Below are 12,053 nucleotides of genomic sequence, written 5' to 3' on the forward strand. Positions count from 1 at the left end.
TCTGCCCTCCTTGTATTTCTTTTATGTAAATAACTCTTTAAAGTAGCGCATGACCATGTATCCTGGGCAACTCAACTTGGTCATGGACCCACACACGTCTCCTCTTCTTAAATGTAATCTTGTGTACATTTGTTTACATGTGGCGTGTTTCTCGAATTGGGTTGCACACCATTTCATGTGAAACAGGAATGCTACCGGACAGTTTTTTTTTTTTTTTGCAACAGACCCCTCCTACCAGTAATGATCTCTCATCAACTGTAAAACAGCATCACGTACATCATGTTTCTCTTTGGGTCTGTCTGCAAATCCAACCCCCTTAGTCACACTGTGCTCTTCCTCTTCTGTTACCTGTCAATCAATCAGAACCAAGTGTCTTTGTGATGGTAGAAGACAATCAGTTTCAAAACAAGGCGAAAAATGATATAGAGAAGACGGGCTGAGAGGAGGAGGAGATGAGGAGAAAGGAAAGAGGAAAGAGGCTCTCAGTGGTCGCAAGAAGCTGTCCTATTTAGCTTGCTGTGGTGCTTATGGTGTGCTACGTTAGCTAACTTTCCAAAAACTATTCCCTGATAATCTTAAAGTAGCATTTCATAGTAACACATAGAAAAGATGCGTTCTTTCAGGATTTAACTTCCACAAAATTTCAGCCACCAAAAATGGACAATAGAAGTAACAGTTTAGCATTTTAATGGTAACCATGATGCTAACACTAATATTCACTTTAGCATCTAGCTACATTTTTCTCTCACTTAACTACTCCCACAGTGCTGGACCAATTGAAAAGAGCTAGCGCAGACAAGTGCTAACGTTTGCACTAACACGGTTCTCTAATAAACACAAACCAATCAATAAAGAGCTGCTAAGGCTGGTTGTCTTTGCACAGAGAACTATGCAAAAATACAAAGAAAAGAATAGCCTTTACCTCAGTCTTAATCGACGTGACTGCATGGTTTAGGCTCTTTTCCAGTTGCTCAAAATCCACTTTAGTCACAAGGATGATGTTCAGGAAAACCTGCACCAATTATACATCAGAATACTTGAAACTTTACCTGCTTTCTATAACCAGCCTTTACTTGACTGGGATTAGAAAATCTTGTTTGTTGGTTTTTATAAATTTCTTGGGCACTTGGCAGGCTGAATGACCAATTAGATGATAAGCTAACCTATCTTAACATCTTGTGCTGGTTTAAGTGTTTAAGCAGGGAATTTAACAGGGGAGCAAATTAGCCCAGATTACTTTACACTGAAACACAGTATATACTGAAGAATGTGTGCAAAGTCAAAAACTCTAAATGTAAACAATGACATGCACATAAACTCTCTGTAGAACACATCTACCCAAGCCAAAGATTGATCCAAGGGTAAAGACAATCCATAAAAAAACAATCAGTGGGAGTTTCTGAAGCTGTTGCTGACTAAATTTGATAGGTGCAAGGATTTCCCTTTCATGAATTTTAGTATTCAAGTTCAATGTCAAGTTCTAGTACAGGAGCTATTAAGGAGAAAACACCTGTCTGCGTTTAAAATCTTCTGCACAAGATTTTGCCAATTTTAATATCCCACTGAAGTTTCACATTCACACACAAACTTGTTCTCAGGCAGCTGTTAAAGGTTAAAAGGCATGTTATTGCGGAGAGCCTCATTCCTCTTCCTGTCCAACAGGGGGAGCCAGAGAGCCTTTTGAGCACTTTTCATTCAGTGCAAGAAGGAGAAAAATTGGAGTAATAACTGTTACAGAAAAAAGGTAATATGGGTAAATTGCGTGTTTTGAAATAAAATAAAACCATTGTTGAAAATTTTCATGATATTGTCTGTTTATTCATTTAGCCTGGATTTGATTGCAGCAAAAAAAAGAAAAATAATATATATTTAAATTACATTACCTTTTCAGTGTATGAAAAAAACACACTGAAGATGCTAGCATCACCACTATTCAATTCTATTTGTGAACCCTGTGGAGATTCTTTCTTCACACCGTCTGCTGTAACCCTCCAATCCTGTGGGGGCACCATAGAGGTAAGCTCAACTCCTGTGTTGATTAACTTTCCAAAACCTTTCCCTTGGGATACTGCATAGGATGAACGACGCAGTAGGCTACCTCTCTGAAACAAAGACTTCAGGTCAACAGACTCATTCCAGCTGTGGATCTGCATGCATATACAAAGGAAAATATGGTAAGCACAAATAATACATAACAAAAAAAAACATCTTATATGCTAATTGTGACAAAAGGATTTGTGGTAAGGAAAGTAGGGATCAATCTTATGTTTGTTGGGGTTTGTAAGCACAACATCTAAGGCTCGTATGGTTATTGACGGAAGGACATATGGTCAGCCAAACCTCAGGGGTACTGTAAGCATTTGGTGATGCTCCTGAAAATTCAAGATTCGGATCATCAGTAGCATTTCAAAATTAAGGGAATCTTCTTGAAATTCCTTTTTTTTACATTCTTACATTTTACAGCTAAACAATATTTGAACACTGCCTCCTGGTGGCCTACATAATTTCTCAAATTCAGAAAATGAAAAAGGTATGCATGGTTATGCAAAACATGGAAATAGATGCTTTTAAAATTTGATTCCCATGTTATTTTTTTTATTATATAATATAATAAATATATAAATTATAAATAAGGTTTATATTCATTAATTCTAAATTATAAAATATTTAATCAAAATAATTTAAATATCAATAACATTTTGAAACATAAAAATAAAAAAATTAGGTTAATATATATTTTTCTAATATTAATTCAGTCTAAATTATAACTTAAAAAAAGTATTATTAACCTTTACAACATTTTAAATATATAAATGATATAATATTTATCTTTCTAATTCATTCTCAGTTACAAAATATTGAATTTTAATTAAATTATAAAATAGAATAATGTTTTAATATTCATTTATTCTCAGTTATAAAATATTTAATTAGTTCAAATGAACCTTAATATAACTTTTTATATCTATAACATTACTTTGAAAAACTAATATAAATCATAAATAAGATAAAAAATTATTTAAAAAATAGTTAAAACCATTTAATCATTTCTTTCTCTCTCTCTTTCTCTCTATTTTATATATATTGCACCGGTGTCACACGACAGCACAATACAGACTGGGACTGATCGGACAGAGCAACAAACTTTGCACCCCGGACCACAAAATCTTAAGTGTCAATTTTTCTAATTGAGATTTATACATCTTCTGAAAGCTGAATAAATAAGCTTTCCATTGATATATGGTTTACTTGGACCGGACAATATTTGTTTGAGATATAACTATTTGAAAATCTAAATACTGAGAAAATCACCTTTGAATTTGTCCAAATGAATTCTTAGCAATGCATATTACTAATCAAAAATTTTATTTTGATATACTGTATAGGTCAAAAATTTACAAAATATCTTTATCGAACATGATCTTTACTCAATATCCTAATTATTTTTGGCATAAAATTAAAATCGATAATGTTGGCCCATACAATGTTTTTTTGGCTATTGCTACAAATATACCCCAGCGACTTAAGACTGGTTTTGTAGTCCAGGGTCACATATATATATTATTTACATTTTAGAATAACTGTTTTCTATTGTAATATACTTTAAAATGTAATTTATTCCTGTGTTGCAAAGCTGAATTTTCAGCATCATTATTACAGTCTTCAGTGTCACATGATCTTTCAGAAATCATTCTAATGTGCTGATTTGATGTGCTGCTCAAGAAACATTTCTTATTATCATCAATGTTGAAAACAGTTGTGCCACTCAATATTTTTGTTGAATTTTTTTTTTTCAAAAGAACAGCATTTGTCATATGATATTATTAATAAATAAAGTACAATAATTAAATTATACAATTAAATAAATATTAATGATACAATTATTATTATTATTATTTGATTATTATACTCATACAGTACAGAAAAGTTAACATACCACTTTAAAAAACTATGATGCATTAATGCTCATTTTTATATTATTTTGTATGGATAATTTGCAAATCGGGCTTGTCACAGTTACAGCTGATTAGAATAAGATTGTAGAAATGTTAATGAGATGCCTGTATTTTCTGACCTAAGCTCCTCCCCTTGAATTAGAGTCCTGTCTGGATCCATCAGTTTTCATGCATATCCCACATTCACAGCCGTTTCTGTTGGAAAGATGTAGTAGACAGCATGAATTTCTACTCATTTACTGCTTTAGGTTTTTAAAACCAACTGATATGTATGATGAAACAGCACCTGTCTTGTCTTCTGTCAGCACCCACACCTTCACCCCCGCCTTCCACAGGGTGGCAAAGGTCTTGGGTACACCTTCTTGAAGATGATCCTCAATGGCAGTCACACCCAACAGCTACACAATCAGGACTGTTTTATAAGAGAATGCTACATGCTTTTGATCATTTCCCTGCCTAAAGTTGACTCCAGAGACTATTAGTATTTCATAATAACTCCCTTTAAGTACCTTTTTCCATTTGATCATATATCTCTTCGAGCACAGTCCCCTTGTTACCCGTCGATGTGCCCGGCTGACTGAGGGTGCGGCTTCACTTCATCCACAGGTCTTCAGGAACAGAGCGCACCGCCACACACAGAGTCTTCAGACAGCTCTGAACAAACAGCTTCCAACCGCACACACATCCAAAGACATCAACAATCACGTACATAAGCTCTTACTCAACCATGTTGTCCACTTCCCATTCGCACCAAGAAACGTTAACTATAATGATAACTATATTAGCATCCACACAACAATGTCTGCCACTTTAAATACTCAAGCTCTTTAGAGTCAAATAGATTTAGATTTCCGGTCACAAACTAGGTTTCCATCCATCCGTCCGTCCACTAGGGGGTAAAGTTTAGTCTTATTTTGGCCACAACTTTCTCTGTGTTTGAGCTAATGGAATGATTTTTGGTGACAAATCTTATTTTGACCCATATTTTGGAAAATGCTTTGAAATTTTTCAAAAACTCAACGGTACACTGTGGGCAAATTCACTACCCTTTCGTTATGTTCGTGGATGAAAACATTCACTAAATTAAACTGCTGTAAAAATGTATATTTTAATTTTGTTGTTGGTGGCTGTTTTTGCCCCATTGACTTCCATTATAACGACATTTTTTGATTGCAAAGCCATGAAACCATATAATCCTGCATTCTTGATTGTTTGTGGTTTTCCCTTTTGGGAAGAGGTAAAAAAAATATTTTTACAGTTGATCACTAAGTGGGACCATTAACCCTTTAGATAGGTCTGTGCAAAAAAAGGCTCAGTTTCTGGCTTGTATATGGAGTTATATGGAGTATAACAGCAGATTATAGTGTTTGTGTGTGTGTGAGATTCTTGATTGTTGGTGGTTTTCCCTGTTGGGAAGAGGTAACATTTGTTATTTTTTACAGTTGATCACTAGGTGGGACCATTAACCCTTTACATAGGCCTGTGCAAAAAAAGGCTTAGTTTCTGGCTTGTATATGGAGTTATATGGAGTATAATAGCAAATTATAGTGTGTGTGTGTGTGTGTGTGTGTGTGTGTGTGTGTGTGTGTGTGTGTGTGTGTGTGTGTGTGAGAGAGAGAGAGAGAGGGAGAGGGTGTGAGAGAGACCTTTGTGCACTTACCTTGATTTACAGTATCTAAAAAATCCAAATATGCACCTCATGCTCTCAGAACTACATGGAGTAAACAATAAAAAAAGAAGTGTGTTTATGCACCTGCTGCCTTTTGATGGTGAAAAGAACAGATGGCCTATATGTGAAATGCTCATCTTTTTTGATGGATAAAGCCAGTTTAAAACCTTAAAATCCTGTAAAAAAATCTACTTGGCATCAAATTTATGAACACAATGTATTATGAACCAAAGTGCAATACCAACTTAAAATAACCTGCAGCTCGCTGGAGGGGTCAAGCTACATAATCATTTCTAAAACTTTGGTACAAGTCAAGCCCTTTCTCGTGTTGCTTGCTTCTCTTCTCACCATTAAATGACCAGCACGTACTTTGCTTTTGTTTAGTCTATTCGCTTGTTAAGTCTGATGTTACGTAGCAGCGCTTCCGTGTCCAAACGCTCTATCAGTTACCACGAGAAAACTACAAAAGGTGCTAATATAAACTTATAATGTGATAGAATACTAGCGAAAAAGTTATAATCTTAACCTTTAACTCCATATCGAAGTCCCAGATACCCAGACAATGAAAATATAAATATAAAAAAAATATATAAAAATTATTTGTGTTTGGGATGCTGTGAGCACGGAGACTGTAGTGTATATCGTAAGTTTGAAAGCGTTTAGCTTAAATTATCAATATGAATAAACAGTGCTCATAAACGGCTGCTGAGGTCATATTCTCAAGTGAAGCGAGTTGAGGCCTGGACCCGGAAACAGCGCTTCTTACGTCATCACTTAACAACCGAATACTTTCACCACCATTAAAAGGCAGCAGGTGCATAAATACACTTTTGTTTACTCCATGTAGTTCTGAGAGCTGAGGTGTACATTTTGATTTTCTGAAATACATCAAGGTAAGTGCGCAAAGGTCTCTCTCACACACACACACACACATACACACGCAATTTAATATGCTGTTATACTCCATATAGCTTCATATACATGTCAGAAACTAAGCTTTTTTTGCACAGACCTATCTAAATGGTTAATGGTGACCAACTGTTAAAATAACAAATGTTACCTCTTCCCAACAGGGAAAACCACCAACAATCAAGAATCTCACACACACACAAACACTATAATTTGCTGTTATACTCCATATAACTCCATATACAAGCCAGAAACTAAGCTTTTTTATTTGCACAGGCCTATCTAAAAGGTTAATGGTCCCACCTAGTGATCAACTGTAAAAATAACAAATTTTACCTCTTTCCAAAAAGGAAAACCACAAACAATCAAGAATGCATGTTTATATGGTGTCATGGCTTTGCAATCAAAAAATGTCGTTATAATGGAAGTCAATGGGGCAAAAACAGCCACCAACAACAAATTAGGAAGAAAAAAATTTAATCTAATCCTGCACAAAAACTAAAAAATGCATCAAAGCCAAAGTTGCTACTAATCTTTGACATGCCCAAGAATGTTATAAAAAGTTAAAAAAAATCCAGCCACAATTACTTTTATATTGAAAATAAGTCATTTTGTGAGTTTCCCCCCCCAAATAAGTGACATCATTTATGAACTTGGCAATTAAAGAGTTAAAATCTTGGATTTTTTTAAAAAACATTTGGAAGTTTTGATCAGGACTGAAGTTGATTAACAGATTTATGCCAAAAAATTGGAAAAATATGAATCTGATACATTTTTACAGCAGTTTAATTGAGTGGATGTTTTCATCCCGAACATACCGAAAGGGTAGTGAATTTGAACAATCCACAAGGGTTAAAACATTTACGAATAAAGCATAATTTCCATCCCATGTGTTCAAGAGATCAAAATGATCACTTAAAGCAGTGGTTTCAAACTCAATTCCTGGAGGGCCACAGCTCGGCAGAGTTTAGCTCCAACCAGCTCCAAATCACACCTGCTTGGAAGTTTAGTAATCCTGAAGACCTTGATTAGCTGGATCAGGTGTGTTTGATTAGGGTTGGAGCAAAACTGTGCAGAGCTGTGGCCCTCCAGGAATTGAGTTTGAGACCAATGACTTAAAGGAATAGCTTACCCAAAAATTTTAAATGAGGCCTTTTATTAACTCTCCAGATCCGTGTGGAGTACTTTTATGATGGATGGATGCGCTTTATTAGACTTCAAAATCTCAACACCCATTCACTGCCATTAGATAAAGCTTGGAAGAGCCAGGACATTATTTAATATAACTCTGACTGTATTCGTCTGAAAGAAGAAAGTCATATACACCTAGGATGGCTTGAGGAGTAAATCATGGGGTAATTTTCATTTTGGGTGAACTATCCCTTTAATAGGAAACTGGTGGAAATGATCATTAATAAAAAGGAAAGTTCCAGCAACCTTAGTTCAGTCCCTGACAGTGGCTCTTTTTTCTTATAAATGACTGTCATGTCATGTTATGTTGTGTTGAGTTTTTTGTTGTGCATCAGGATATTTATTAAGTAAATGTGTTTCCATCATAAAATCTAAAAATTATTTTGATGTGTCAACCTCAGGAGGTCAAACTAAATATAAAATACTAAACTTACTAAACAGATACATAAAATATGATTATTTTTACAAAAATCTGGGATATGCGTAACCCCTTATTTTTGTTTCATATTTTTTTTACTAATAAACACGAAGTAAAATTAATAAAAAAATAAAATATATACATTTAAAAATAAAAATATATATACTATTTGTACATATTTGTAATAAATCACTTCTAAATGAAAAATAAAATACATTTATGATACATTCATACATACACACAAAAAAAAACAGTCATAACAAAATATATACATTGTAAATAAATCACAAAACTAGCCGAAATAAGAAAAAGGAATGAAGGTTATTTACTTGTCTTCACTGTTATATTTTTGGTAATTAAAATGAGTTTTTAATTAGTAAAAAGAAATAAGATTTTTTTACTTTAATTATTCAAATGTCGCTCTAACCGATTATGTATAATATTTGCTTATGATTTTAATTGTTATATACGGTCAAGGAGTGATTACACATATTCAATGCAGTTAGAAAAACCTACTGATCGTGCTATTCTTGAACATTTTAATCTAAATAATAGTTGATGCAAAGTTATATGCTTTCTTCCTCTCTCTTACCACCAACACAGTTTTGTTTAGTAGCATTTCCACTAGAGTTTTCTTCAGTTTCAGTTTTCCACAGTTTGTAATTTTTCATGGTCAAAGAAGTACAATGAACAATGAACAATGATCACATTTTGTGTCATACAAGCCCATCTGAAACAATAGATCTGCATAGGGCTGTTAGCAGTTAGGCAACAAATAGCACAGATTTTATTTACCTGTGTATATGGCCAGTCCATATGCTATTTCGCAGCACAGTTTCTCGGAGGAGCATGTGGCCTGTGTCCAGAAGGTGGCGCTCTCCTTTCCAAAGGAACTCACCCTTGAAAGAATGCAAGTTACCTTTTGGTTCTTCCCACTACAAGATACCTAGGCCACGTTTACACGATGGGAAAACGCAGATATTTCCCTGCGTTTTGGCCTGTCATTTACACGAAAACGCAGTTTTTATCCCTGCAAACGATTATTTCTAAAAACTCCGGCCAAAGTGGAGATTTCTGAAAACGCCGGTTATGTGTTGCCGTGTCAACTGGGAGAAACGGGGTTTTAGGTTCTCAAACGTCACATTATGTGCCAGAAAATGCTTAACGTCATGTGAGCGCCCTATGTTTAGAGTTTGTTTGGGTAACGTTACTGTTTGATCATGGATGCTGTTAAGGTGGTACTCATTTTTACGTTTGTGCAAACGCTTTTGGTCTGTTTGCATTTGCAAACACAACTGCTGTATTATATCGACATGTCTGTGTTGTTTTGAAAGTAACAGGAAGTTGCTCGATTTTGAGGATTCTGATTGGCTTGCATGGCTTTATCCTTCTCCCTACACTGCCGCCCATAGGTTTGGCATAGTTATGATGGCTCTCGACGGCGTATTTATGCGGGTTGATGTAAACGACAACTTTTTTGAAAACGATGTTGTGTGCACGATGTTATTTTTGAAAACGGAGGGGGGGAAATATTCGTTTCTCTAAATACCCGGCTATGTGTAAATGTGGCACTAATGTAAGAGAAAGAAAAGAGAGTCAAATGGAGATTCCCCATTCAGTTCAGTATGAGTTATACTCAGAGCCTCGCAAAACTTCAAGTTGGTTTCTTTACAAACAGCAGAATGCAAACATGCTACTTTAGCACTGAAGCTAGTTTTCCACAACACAACCAACATATATTTCAGTGTTTGTTTCACCACACTCTTAAAAAAGATGGTTCTTTAGAGGTTCTTTATACTGGAACACTTCTATGTAGAACCATATCAGCCTGAAGAATCTTTTTATGCTGAAATGTTCCTTTGTGTTAGAGTTTAGGCTTCTTTATTCAAGGCTTTTTGTTTTTCAAATCTGCAACTGTCGAAGCCTCCTCATTATTGATTTTCTGGAGCTCAGCTCTCCATTTATACACAGAACATGTAAATGTGACCAGGTCTGTTCGGTTAAGGATCCTTCTCCAGTAACAGAGGTCCTAAATGTATTATCCATAATGTTAGATAAAAAAAAAAATGTATTATTCAGTTATCATCTATTAATGTATTCAGCTAACTGGTCAAAAATATGCTCTTTTTAAATGTAAAACCCTACTAGAGGCTAGACTAGATGGTTAAAAAATATAATTAATAAATAATACAAATAATTACAATAATAAGACTAATACATATCCAAAAACACTTATAACAATATTGAAGATAAACTATTAAAAAGGTTCTTTATGACACCATTAAGGTCCTATACAGCACTTTCAAAGCATGGCACTTTATGGAACCTTATAAAAATTTTCTATTAGGCACCTAAAAGGGATCTGCTATTGTTACAAGCCACAGAATCCTAATCTGGTACTGTTAGAACTATTTTTCCTAAGAGTGCACCATAATATACAAATTTATAGAACACACCAGTTCATAGAACTGCTTTGAATATTACAGAGTGGTTCAGCAATTAGCTTTTAGCTGCTGTAGGAAAGCTAGTCAGTCAGTTCTAGTGTGTGTCCAGAGGGAGATGCTCTTACGCATCAATGTCTGCTGTTTCTACATAGCAAAGGCTTTGTGGCTCAGTGTGGTGCAAAGGAGGAGCAGATCTGCCTGGGATAAACAACAGGAGAAACTTCAGCGATGTCAGCATAAGCTAAACTTGTTTGCAGGAGAAATAACATAATAGATCCACGTTGAGACATAAAACGAGACCAAAAGGTTGAATATTTGTTTATAATGACATTTTTGACTGCTGTAGCTAGGTTAGAAACACAGATGCACACACTCACAGGTATGATCTGGTCCTTATTAATCTGGAGAGTTTCTACAACATGTACATCTTTCCACTAAACGGTTCTGAATCTGGAAGGGAGAGATTTAAGAGGGGAAGACTTTTTATGTGAGAGTTTCTCTGTAAATTTTTTATGAATATATGTTTGTTTTGTTCCTGAGCTTTGGTCTCCACCATCTTCAGGCCCCTGACAGCATTACTCAGCCCTCAGGAGTGAGAATGTCACACGGGCGCAGTGCATCACTGCGTTGGCGGCCCTGTGAGGGAGCATGACGGATATATGTGGGAGTGAGGGGAAAATGGATGAAAACTGAGATACTGCTGTTCTTCAAAATTCTATGTAAGTGAAAGTAGTTTGCATTGCATTGGTTGAGAGAATGACAAGAATAATAAACTTACCAAGTTTGTGGCCACATCTTTACACCCACACACAAGCAGATCAAAGGGATGGTTTGAAATTATAGGAACACACTGTGAATGAAATCAAATATGCATAAAACAGCATACATTTCCACTTATATCTTTTATATAGATTTCATAAATTTAATTTGATCAATTTTACATATATATATCATTAAATGGATTAATAATATAAACATTCTTAATAATACACACACACACACACACACACAAACACACACATATATAAACACACACACTACAACTACATAAATTCTATATTAATAAATAAATTCTATATTTATAAATGTGAATTCAATCTGTTATTAATACTACATACACACAAACACTATACAAATATTTAATTTTTATATTAAATATAAGATGAACAGACACGTTTATATCAAATGATTATATAAATAATAAATATGAATATATTATCATTCTATTATTTATAGATAAAACAAAGAAACACAATAAAAAATAAATCACTTTTAACATTCTGTACTATTTCCCATCAACTCTATGAAGAACTGTGGATCTGTTTTATATACTGTAGATGATCTTTATAGAATATACTTCAGAGCCTACAGGCATTTGGATATTTGTAATTATAAAAATATGAGCACATTTGCGCAATATGGACAGATTACAGGAAAAAACTGACTATATAACTTGTGCACTATGG

At 34.6% G+C, this 12,053-nt stretch overlaps 1 long non-coding RNA gene across 1 annotated transcript; it reads right to left on the reverse strand.

Annotated features, from left to right (window-relative positions):
• Positions 1 to 1,794: 1,794 nt before the first annotated feature.
• Positions 1,795 to 11,132, reverse strand: LOC132131712 (uncharacterized). The gene is made up of 3 exons (XR_009428924.1): positions 10,713 to 11,132; positions 8,939 to 9,089; positions 1,795 to 2,372 (listed from the first exon to the last, which is right to left on the reverse strand). It is a non-coding gene; the product is annotated as an uncharacterized LOC132131712 (long non-coding RNA).
• Between the last annotated feature and the right edge of the window lie 921 nt (positions 11,133 to 12,053).

Source organism: Carassius carassius, chromosome 48 (assembly GCF_963082965.1).
Source record: "Carassius carassius chromosome 48, fCarCar2.1, whole genome shotgun sequence".
Classification (NCBI taxonomy): Eukaryota; Metazoa; Chordata; class Actinopteri; order Cypriniformes; family Cyprinidae; genus Carassius; species Carassius carassius.